The sequence below is a fragment of the Sorex fumeus genome, unplaced genomic scaffold (assembly GCF_029834395.1).
Source record: "Sorex fumeus unplaced genomic scaffold, SorFum_2.1 ptg000124l, whole genome shotgun sequence".
In the NCBI taxonomy this organism is placed as follows: Eukaryota; Metazoa; Chordata; class Mammalia; order Eulipotyphla; family Soricidae; genus Sorex; species Sorex fumeus.
The window spans coordinates 2509854-2522071 of record NW_026606181.1 but is presented as its reverse complement, the minus strand read 5'-3'; the positions used below and the strand labels follow the sequence as shown (position 1 = coordinate 2522071).

Genomic DNA, 12218 nt, shown 5'->3' with positions numbered 1-12218 from the left:
TCACCTTTCCTAATGGGTTTCTCCTGTTTAATAAAGTGATTTAACAGGCCATACTGAAAAGCTTATGTTTCACCCTGTTTTCATTAAAGAAACATTTTCTAATTGTCAATTGTACTAGGGAATGTGGGCAGGCATTTTTAAAAGCCCCATAGTGATATTGGGAAGAGAAATATACATCAGTGAAACACTGGAGACCAATTAAAAGGCAACAAATCAGTAAGCCCATGATTATGTGGTGTAATCAATATGCATGAGTACTAGGAGGATAAAAAATTAGGGAAAATAAGTCTGTTATGTAATTAGGTCTAATTACATTCCTTGATAATAAGCTTGATTGTCCAGTGGTGATTTTACATTTATTGTTTGAGGTCATGAGGATGTGGTTTATCCATTATTCATTCTATGCTGTAAAGATTTCCCTGCGAAGTGTTATTTTATTCAAGTATAGAATGTTCTTCGTATTGTTCTCCATATTAATTCTTTCTGTATTGCTAATATGCAATGCAATTTGGAGTATTGAATAAATGCTTTGTATTTTCTTGATATACATGTTCTAAAATATCAATATAGGAATCATGTAAATATTAGAAATTTATGGGAATTATAGATGAAAAGATTCCTTTCCATTTAAACTAAACAGAAAATCACAGATGAAAATGTATGTAGGTATAAGCTAAATTAGAGGATAAAGAAGTCAACATAGTATAGAATGATGATAATTTCAAAAATATATTTACCTTTAAGTACCTTTCTTAGATTTGTCAATAAGTAACATATTTTATTTTATGGTAACAGAAACAGAAGGTTTGAAATAAGTCATGTTTCTATTTTTGCTCTTCTTTTCTAAAATTACAATTTCAGCTCTTTACAGTAACTTATTAAACCAAATTCATTGGTTTAAGTTATTTATTATATTTATTATTGAATATCTTTTAAGGCACAGATGTTAAGAGAATTTGTATAATTCTATCCGCTCTAAAATAAATTAGCAATTTATATTTCCTTTTATTTTCCAAGCTATTTCTCAAAAAAGGTGTATGATTTTTAAAACTATTTTAAATGTACATCTGTTATTTTACATTCTTACCATATCTGCTTAAGGTTTTGCTCAATATTATTAATTATTTTTAAATTTTGTATTGTAAAATTATAATGACATTAGATATCTTTTAAAGTCCATTTCCTTTATTTTTTATTTGCTTTGAGATTTTGATTTTGAATTTTAGTCCTTATTTTATTTCTTCCATGTAAAAAATTTTGGCACTTACTTTCATATGTTTTTCAACTTTTCTCTAACTTTAGACAATTATTTTATTTAAAAAATTTAAACTTTAAATAATAAAAGTTGAAATTATTTTTTAATGTTAGAAATAGCTATATTTCCCTCAAACATAATAGACATATCATCTAACTTTACACAATGATTTCATTTAAAAATTTAAACTTTAAATAATAAAAGTTGAAATTGGTTTTTTAATGTTAGAAATAGCTATATTTCCCTCAAACATAATAGACATATCATCTAAATACATTGGCAGGTCAAAGATAACAAAAGTTATTCAAAAGGCAATTTTTTTTTACATTTGCATTTCTAGTATTGGAAATAGTTTCCCAAGTGTAGACTTGTTTTCATAGGCCAGACCAAATTTATATAAATGACAGAAACCTGCCTATTATTAAGTTTTGTGAATCATTGTGTAAGGCTGCAAACATGATTAAAAATGAAAAGACCATATCACGAAAAGTACTTTGTTCATTTATCTTGACAAATTTAGTTCAGAAGCATTTCTTTGATAATGCTTCAGGGTAGATTAGTAAATTTCTTCTAACACATTTTGTGAAAATAGTTTAGTGTGAGCGATAATGAAGTCTCACTCCACTTCTCAGCTAATGATTTGCTGCTGAGAAATGGAAGAATATTGCTGGATATGCATTGAGAATTATGGGGTTTGCAAGCTATGGAAATGACATTTAACAACTTTTACTTAATGGAGGAACTATTTTATCTTCCTGGAGTAGGACATAATTTCATGACTATAGCTTTAAAAGCCTGAGGTGAAATTTGAATATCACTATAGCCAAAACTGAAATATTAATGAATAAAACACATTTGCAATAACTAAATATATCTATGATAGCAGAAAAAAGTCAACTCAATAGACAAAGTATCTTTTTTATAAGAGCTATAACAGAAGAAATTAAATTCAATGTCTATATTTTTCTTGTAAAATGAACATTTTTCTCTCTTTCCATTCATGTGAATCTGCTCAACAGTATTTTGTATTTTGTGTTTTGTTAGCAGTTAATAAAAAATAATTTAGCAAACGTAATTTTGGGAAACAGACTTATAGAAAGCAACGATTTACAGGTTATTACAGCATAAGACTTATCACCTGATGATGCAAGTGACTTCACAAAATCATAGCTTGATAATAAAGAATATTATATTCAGGGAAGAATTAAGCTGGGGACTAAGGACAGACTAAAATAACACCTTACCGACAAATTATATGTTCTGGGAACTACTGTTTTCATTCAGTCTTTGTCTTAAAATACAAACTAATCTGTTTTGTTTGTTTTGTTTTGGAACCACATTTGGGAGCTCTCAGGACTTACGGCTAGCCCTGTGGCCAGAGGTCATCCATGTAGTGTTCAAGGAACCACCTGTGATGCCAGAGATCAAATACGGGAAGGCTGCATGCAAGGCAATCTCTCGGTACTCTTTCAGATCCCCAGGACATACTAATTTAATTCGATCTTTCATTCAGTGAAAAAGCAGAATATGTAGTAATAAATATCACTGTATTATATAGTAATGCATAATGAAATTGCTATCCTAGATAATATAGGAAGAAAAACTAAATTTCTTTTTGCTCTTCAAAAATAAATATTCTAGCTCTCATCATTTTGGGTTTCAAGTTTCTAATAACTTTGCTCTTTGTTTTCTACTTTTTTCTTCTTTTCTCTTTGCTATACACTGACTTTCTTTATATTTCGCTATTTAAAATATACTGAATATTTAAAAGTAAAAAATTTAAAGATGCTTGTGTCAAAGATGGTTGAATGCCTGATAATCCCCAAAGATGGTTGAACCCATGTGAACTCATCATCTAGAGGGGAAATCTACACTCATGCTAGATAGTTCCTTTGTAATACAGGTGACTCTTATTTTCTCAGTGTCATAACAAGAACAATCACTTGAAATTTCCTTTGACTCTCAAATATATCCCAGTGGGAAAAGTTAATTACTCAGGAAGTTAATGAAAAACATTAGTTACCTTAGAAACATAAAGATCAGGAATTGGTTTAGCTTTGCACTATTTCATCAGTGCTTTTACATCTCCCCTCTACATCATATAAACATGATTATTTCAAGCAACATAATTTTAAAATGCTAGATTTTGAAAATAAGTGGGAAACTCTCATCTTAGAAGGTAGACTGCAGAATGGGAAGAATCTGGGGACACTGTGGAGAAAGTTGACGCTGGTGGTGGGATTGATATTGGAGAATGAATCCCTGAAAACTTACTAGAAATAACTTCATAGAGACTCTGTGAATCAGAAGGCAGTACAAAATGTATATATTGGGATGAATGGGAAAAAAAAACCAACCAAAACAACTCTATCCATTGGGGTTTTCACCTGTACATGAGGCCAGAAAAAAAAAAAAGAATATTTCAAACAAACAGCAGTTAAAAGAACTCCTTTTTTCACTTAAAACCACCTCCAAGAAATACTTTAAGTTTTAATAAAAACATACCCCGTTGAGAGTAGTAAGATACCTGTAAAAATGAAATATGAGAAAGAAGTACAGTAAAAATGAACTTGATTTATTTTAAGTTTATTAATGAGTTTCCTGTTGTTTCCATTGTATTAAGTTTAGAAAAGTTCAAGATACTACATTTTTGTCTTAAAACTTGGACGTGGCTCATTTTAAATAGATGTTATTTCTCTAGATGTCTGATATTATTTCTCAATTAAACAGTTGGCTCAAATCAGTGTTGATCTAAAATGATTTTTTTTGGAATGTATCATGCTTTCTGAATTCTTCTTTAGTTTATTTTTAATTGCATACCAGATATTTTATGTATCATATTTTGCTTCTCTAGGTTCTATTTTATTATTTTAGAGGAAAAAGTGAGTAGGCAATTAGATATCACCTTGTTTTCAATGGTGACATTTCAGCATAGTCTTCAAAATGATGCCTTTTCTTGTAATTTAAACTTTACTTTTTATTCTATCCTTTTAAATAAAGTGGAAAAATATTCTTTAAACAAAAGCAATTTCCAACAACATCATGTATCTGTAATTGAGAACAGATGAATAATAAGTATATTATGATAACACAAATTAAAAGAAGAAAAAATGCTGACAAAGATGTCAGTATTATAAATGCTGGGGGAGAAGGCAGTTAGGATAGAGAAGGTACCACGAATGCCAAAGATAAAATGATCACTCTGGATAAGAACTGTGTGCTGAAAACAGGTAAAGGAACAAATACGGTAACCAAGAAAGAAGCAAGAAAAGCACCCGCAATAGAGGCCAACTGGGGTGGGGGTGCAGATGGCAGGAGAGAAAATGGGGACATTGATGGTAGGAAATGTACACTAATGAAGGCATAGGTGCTGAAACATTGGATGACTGAAACCCAATCAAACCGTGAACAACTTTGCAAATGTGTATCTCATGGTAATCGAACAAAAAGATAAAAGAAGATAGACAAGGTATGAGGCTAAAAGGAATGAGAGGTATCTAAGTATTTCATTAAGCACTTCATGAAATATTTCCTAACATTAGTAAAGGCGGACTAGAGTATCTCAGGATAAATCCACAATAGGTTATATCAAGTGGGTTTTTCCTACAAGCCAAAATGACTCCTGCAAAGACAGAGGAATGGGTGATTTAATATTAGTACATGTTACTGGGTTTTGGAAAATGTAATAAATAGAATTTAGAGACCTGTTAAAATACAACTCGCTGAGTAAGAATTTTATGGTGGGGAGAGAATTGAAGCTTAAGGGTGCTAATGAACACACTACCTTCGTTTTCAGGTGAAGCAGCTAGCTCTGATTCTGTTTCATTGAATAACAATATAGTATAGAAGATTGGCTCGCTTTGTACTTCAGATTAACTTTTGTTGTTTTTTGGTGACCACACCTAGCAATGGTTACTCCTGGCTCTGCACTTAGGAATTATTCCTGGCAGTTCTAGGGAGGTAATATGGAATGCTGGCAATCAAGCCCAGGTTCACAGAGTGCAAGGAGAATACCATAACCTGCTGTACTAGTTGCTCTGGCTCCTAGATTAAATTTTTTGAAAGCAGTGCTTAAAATGAAAATTTGGGGTTTTGAGGAATAAAATCAGTGAACAAGAAAATCTATTGACTAGATAAAATCTACTGAGAGATGAAATTGATTAACTAGCAGCTTCTCAAAGCCATCTCTTAAAATGTGTTAACTAGTCTACACTATTTGAATGTGCACCACAAAAAGCTGATGAATATATATAACCTTGAAAAAGTGGGTGTCGATGTGTGATATGCAATATGATATTAAAACTATATGTGTTACATATATTATTTAAAAAGGTAAAGCCTCCATTTAAATTCTGAAACTAGGTAGACATCATAAATAACCTTTGCTCATTAAAACTACCTCCTATACAAAACTTCTAGTTAAACAAAATTTATGTTTTTTTTCTTACTTCCCTGATATCTATAAAGTATTGCCTAAACTGAATGGTCTAATATGACCTACCATCATCTTGATGTTACCCTCATTAGACAAAGGAATTGAAAAATGAAAGTATTTCTTAGAACTTGTGTTACATTATCCATGAATTGACAAAGTCACATGTAGCTGGCCTGCATGTTGGCAAATGTTAACCTAGATGTGGAAGACCTGCAAAGCTGAAAAATGGGAGATGTATTATTCTGCAGAAGAGGAGAAAAGATATTGGGAAACACAGCAGACTATGTCAAATTCTTCACTTTTATGTTTCTGCCTCCAAAATGATTTTCACTGTGTTCAGTGGTACTGACCATGAGTCTAAATCCAGTGGGGCTTTATAACATGCATTCTTCTATGGCACATCTCATCACCCTCTGGTACAGTTTATTTTTTACCTTCTAGAAATATTATCCTAAAGATAATTACATAGTTATCTCCTTGTTATCTCTGACTTATCAGCTATTGACTTTAAAACTTTACTTTTCAATAAGCTAGGAAGTTTTGGAGTTTATTATGAGCGGTGCAACAGCTCTCTTTGTTATTTCTTTTCACTGCATTCCATCCCCTATGGGAAAATATATTTCTTCTCACTCCTCTCCTTATTTATGGCACCACAATTCTCTGTACCTTCTAGTATTTCCCATTGCAACTAAAAGCACCAATGCGCTACCAGGTGGAACAATTTCAGTGCCTAACATAGTTTTTAATTTACGGTATATACTTGAAAGATACTTTGGAAAAATAAATAAACCTATGAACAAATTAGAGGCTAGCATATATGTCCAAAGTAATGTCCTTGTACTTACTAAAGATGAAAAACTTAAGATCTAAATGGATAAGGTCTTTTTACAGCAGCTTATAATAGACAAGGAAGTAAATAAGGTCTACTATTTGTAAACTATGATCTTTTGACAAAATTAGGTTATACATTGTTGTTTTTATCCTGTTAGGTTGCCCTTTTTTTTTTTTAAAATAAAAAAAGAATCTTCAAGAAGACAAGCGAGAAGAACACAGAGAAATTAGACCAGGGACTAATTTCTCTGTATTCATTGTATTCATTGTAGGTACCAGGGTAATAGTACAATGAATTAGGGCTGCTGCCTCGTATGTAGTCAACCTGGATTTGATTCCCAACATCTCTTGTGGTCTCCTTACAATGTCTAGGAGTGATATCTGAGCACAGAGTCAGGAATAAGTCCTGAACATCTCTTGGGTGTGGCTCCCACATTTTTTAATGTGAAACATAATTTTGCAAAGTAGTATATGTGTGAAACAAAAGGAGAAAATGTGGAATTTTGAGAAAATGTGGAATTTTTGGGGAAATATTGGTGCTGTGAAAATAAAGGTAAAATAATGAGCCCACTTTGACAGAATAAGCTTAAACTGGTGAAAATCTATGAAAGTTTTTCAGTTTACTTCAGTCAGTGGTTCTTGATTCTAAATGAGAATTGGAATCTCAGTACAACACCAACAAAGGGAGTGTTAATAAAGAAAAACACTTAATGAGAATTTTTCTTGGTAATCCATATCTGGATTTTTATTAATACAAGCTAAAAGTCACAATACTAGAAAGTCTAATAATGACCATTTTACAGAAAATTATCTTCATCACCTCTGACCTCAGTGATCTCACAACTTACTTTGACCATTGTTTTATGATAATTATCCATTCTAACCATTGTATATATGTTCACATATTGCTAGTCTGTACAAATATGCTTATATAATTCTTCTGGGGTTTTGAAATAAAATGTTCAGTTTAATAAGTCTGGGTTATTACAATTGTACATTATTCCTTTCTTGAATGTATACACTGGTCATTCTTATGCCTTCTTCAAAATTGGTTGTAGATATTGGTTGGAGAACTTTTCGGCTGGTGAAATTATTCTTATAATTCATAAAGTTTTTATAGTCCATCTGCTGCAGAAATACAACAGACTGTTGAGCAGAAGGTAGAAGGAAGTTGAAGTCTGGACTTAAGTCACAAACATTGCAATAGAAAATTTGAGATCATGGATTATGTTGAATCTATAGGAAATCCCTCTAGATTTGAAATTATTTCATATGTAGGATTGTATCATACTGCCTGTTGTCTTTTCAAGAATTAAGTCTTTATCTGGAATAGATAGAGTATCTCGCCCGCACGGCAGAACCTGGCAAGCTCCCCGTGACGTATTCGATATGCCAAACACAGTAACAACAAAGTCTCCAATGGAGACGTTACTGGGCCCGCTCGAGCAAATCGATGAACAATGGGAGGGCCTTTACCTTTACCTTTATCTGGAATAGAGGAGACACTTGATAGTTTTCATACTTTAAATGTTTAACTATCATACACTTTATCTCTCACTAAAAAATAAACAATTTAAAGTTCAACATCTATTAAAATAGTAACTTATCTATTGCCTTCACTCAATGATGAATTAAAATTCAAAAATCTTTGGGAAAAAACTGTCAAAGGTTGCAGAACAAAATGCCTGTCATAAGTATTACAAAGTTAAAACAGATTTTTTTGGTAACAACTGTAGCACTACACTGTCCTCCCTTTGTTCACGGATTTGTTCCAGCAGGCCCAGTAACATCTCCATTGTGAGACTTGTTGTTACTGTTTCTGGCATATCCAATACGCCATGGGGAGCTTTCTAGGCTCTGTTGGGCGAGCCGTATACTCTTGGTAGTTTGCCGGGCACTCCGAGAGGAGCAGAGGAATCGAACCTGGGTTGACCTGGCCTTCGGCAAGCAAGGGTGCAAGGCAAACGCCCTACCACTGTGCTCTAGTTCCACTAAGCAAATCAAAGCAAAAACAAGAAACATGCACATACACAAATAGAGACCCAGTGTGGACAACCTGTTCCAAAACATTGGAAATCTAGGGAATGATCTTGTGAACAGTGTGCCACATAATTTATCACTGTTGTGAAGTGCTTGTGTCTGCTTTTAGGGAAAATCCAAAGCAGGACTAGCTATTATACCAGCATAGTGTGATCTCTGCAGGCAAATATATCAGCAGGTGGTAGAATGCCAAGCGGAAACAAACTGTCCGGTACGAGTCTGGAAAATGATAACTTTTAATCCTTCTGAGATATATGGTGGTATAACATTTTAGCTATTTTCCTTTCCTCGTTTTTATTTTTTTTTAATTTTTGGGGAGTTTAATGGAAGAAAAAGAAATCAAAAGTTACTTGAGCATCACAGACTGTTAGTTCCTTATTGTATTTTCCTTCTACCACATTAATAAAGTATTTTACAACAAAAATGTTTTATATAACAATGAGTCATAAAGTTTTATCAATTATTTGTAAATGTTGCATATTCAAACAGTATGACTTTATTTTCTCAATGCACTTTTCTATTTACAACAGAATTTTCAAGACTTACATAAGTATGTCTGTCAGTGAGGGGTTGATTCTGAGATACGACCTAACACCTATACTCACTTAAGTTTTGGAGATAGCAAGGCAGACGCATCTTCAAACCTTTCATCTGAAGGAACTAACATAAGAGAAAATAAAACAATGATTTCAAAATTCCAAGACTCCAAAGGAGATTTTCCAGTTCCTGTATAGAAGTGGTTCTCGGCAGTGGGATTCTTTTTTGGGGGGTCACATCCGGCATTGCACAGGGGTTACTCCTGACTCTGCACTCAGGAGTAACTCCTGGCGGTGCTCAGGGGACCATATGGGATGCTGGGAATCGAACCCAGGTCAGCCGTGTGCAAGGCAAATGCCCTACCCGCTGTGCTATGGCTCCAGCCCGGCAGTGGGATTTGGGAAACGTCTCCCATGTCCACATCCTGTTGTAACTTCTGTAAAATATTTTTCTTCCAGCTGCTTTCCTTTTTCTGCTAGAGGGGCACGGATGAGATGGATATTTTGCTTTACCGCTTTGATATCCTCAGCTTTCTGTAGTTCTTTATGTTTCTTCAACCTGTTCATTATAAATTTCGCTTGCGGCTTCTGCTTGATCTCTTCGACTCTCTTCGTTGCATCAATCGTTTTATTCCATAACTCTCACCGGTACTTGATAGGCTCACTTCTTCATTTTTCAAATTCAAATGAATTAACCACTGTAAGCTCTTTGCCGGCCGCTTTCCTGAAGGCTTTCTTGACTTTGTGAGGGTTGTGCTTCTTCTTAAAGTTTTAGACACTTGGACTTAGAGAACCTGAACACAGGTTCTCAGGTTGCAGTCGTTGCAGACGAGCATCATGTTGTGGCCGGGGTAGATGGGCTCTGACAGAAGTGACACTTCTTGATCAGCTGCTGTCCCCACAGGAGGCGGCCGGCCGGTGCCTGATGGGAGAGGAAAAATCTCCTTTCCTCGGTTTTATTTATTTATTTATTTATTTAATTAATTTTTATTAGTGAAACATCAAGAGGTACAGTTGTAGACTGTACTTGGGTTTTTTTTGTGCTTGGGTTTCAGTTATACAATGATCAAGTACCCATTCCTCACCAGTGCCCCATTCTCCACCACCACTGATCCCAGTCTCCCTCCCTCGTTTTCAAAGGGTTGCTTTAAATTTCTGTAGACTACTGATCCACATTATTGGATTTTTCCATCCTTAAATCTTTTTTTCCTCCAACTGAATATTTTCCCAGCACAAACATTTTCTAAATTGCTATGGAGGCTCAGTATAAAGTTCAGAAGTTGTAAAAGCAATTAGAAAGTTTAAGTTTGGAAGCAAAGCAAAGAAAAAAGTGGCAATGCAATCTGGACTTCCTTTATGAAGAAATAACCATCTCTCCTACACACATATGTACTTTCCTGGACAAATTCCATTATATTATTGTCATGTACCTTGATTAACTTACATGTTGATATTTCTCAGGAGATCATTAATGCTTTTACAGGATATGTATTGTGAATTCCAAATTCCATAATAACTCCTCTATGATATTTCCAATGAACTTGAAAATATTCATCAATAATCATTAAAACGTTAATGTTCAAGAAGTCACATGTAAGTGCATTTGATATATATTCAAATATATTTCATTTGAACTATATACCTACAGAGCTCTGTTTCCTTGTGCTTAATTTTACATAGTGGACAACATAGTATGAAAGTATTAGCACCCATAAATAGAGAAAAGTGAACTATTATTGTAGTGTAGAAAATAGAAGTTGCCCCATTCAACACTGTTGAAAAAAAATTAATCCTTCTTCTAGGGTCTCAAAGTGTGTCTCAAATTTGTGACTCAGCAGATAATTATATGCTCTGGATCTTCAAGTCTATTGTAGTATGTTGACATGAAAAAAAAATCCTGCATTAGAGAAAAACCTTATGTTAAATGGGGTCATCAATTTCAAAGAAGGGAAGTAACCTTTGCTGTCAAATGGTAGGTCCATTTGTTCCAGCCCATACCTCCTTCAGTTTCTGTCACAATCTCTACAGCTCTGTAGTTCTTCATAGACACTCATTATTATTCAACCATAGTCTTACTCATTCAGAAACTCATTGAGTGATTCTAAATGCTAACAGGTGAATCGAAGTGGTGCACAAGGAGACATGACTACATAAATCCAAAAATCAAGTTATAGACTGTCATCTTATTTAAATGAAAACCCAGTGTAATAGAGGAAAGAATAATTAAAATGGTAAAAACAATGAAACTGGCTGCCAAGAAAGTAAGCGCTGAATTTTAAATTTTTTTAAGTAAAATTTTTTCCTGAGGGGGTGATGAAAATGTGAAAAGTTTTTCTTTCATTCTCTTTTTCCTGAAAGTATATAATCCACAGGCCAAATAACCAATTAGAAACTTTTACTGAAATTGTAGCTAGAATGAGGTATGCATCAGAAAATCCTCACCTAGAAGGAAATATATTAATCACTTCGACTTCTATCATTTCAGAAATCTTCCTTTCATAAAATTGGGTTTTCTTATTCTTTTCTATACAAACTACTTCTTGAGGGAATCCAAGCATGAATTTTCTCTCTATGATGTGACTCATTATCTTCCTACTGGCTCACTGCTGCTAATAAAGATTTTTTTCCACTCATCACCTTGATCTTCCATTGTCATTTTTGAGCAGTAGTGGAATTGGACGTTCAAGGTTACAATTAGATCAGATAATGTGGGAAAATTTGCATCTGACATATCAAAAAATATCCTTGTTAATAGTTTAGAAGTAGATATATTCAGCAGGATATCACGACCATCCTGTTGTTCGTCGATTGCCTTGAGCAGGCCCCAGTAACGTCTCCTTCGTCCTAACCCTGAGATTTTTTAAAAAGTGCCATATTCAAGGCTCTTTCAGGGTTAGGAGAATGAGACCCATCATTGTTACTGGTATTTGGCATATTGGGTACACCACGGGGAGTTTGCCAGACTCAGCTGTGTGGGCAGGTTACATTCGGTAGCCTGCCAGTTTGTCCAAAGTAAGAATGAGATAATAAGATGCTTCCGGGAGCTGGGTTTTATAGTCTCTGGGTCTTGGCCATTGATGGGATTACACGGCGCCAGGGGGCCAATTGGTGGGTATGACCC

General features: G+C 34.0%; 1 pseudogene; it reads right to left on the bottom strand.

Annotated features, from left to right (window-relative positions):
• Positions 1-5848: 5848 nt before the first annotated feature.
• Positions 5849-11753, bottom strand: LOC130044751 (probable ribosome biogenesis protein RLP24; annotated as a pseudogene).
• Positions 11754-12218: the final 465 nt, after the last annotated feature.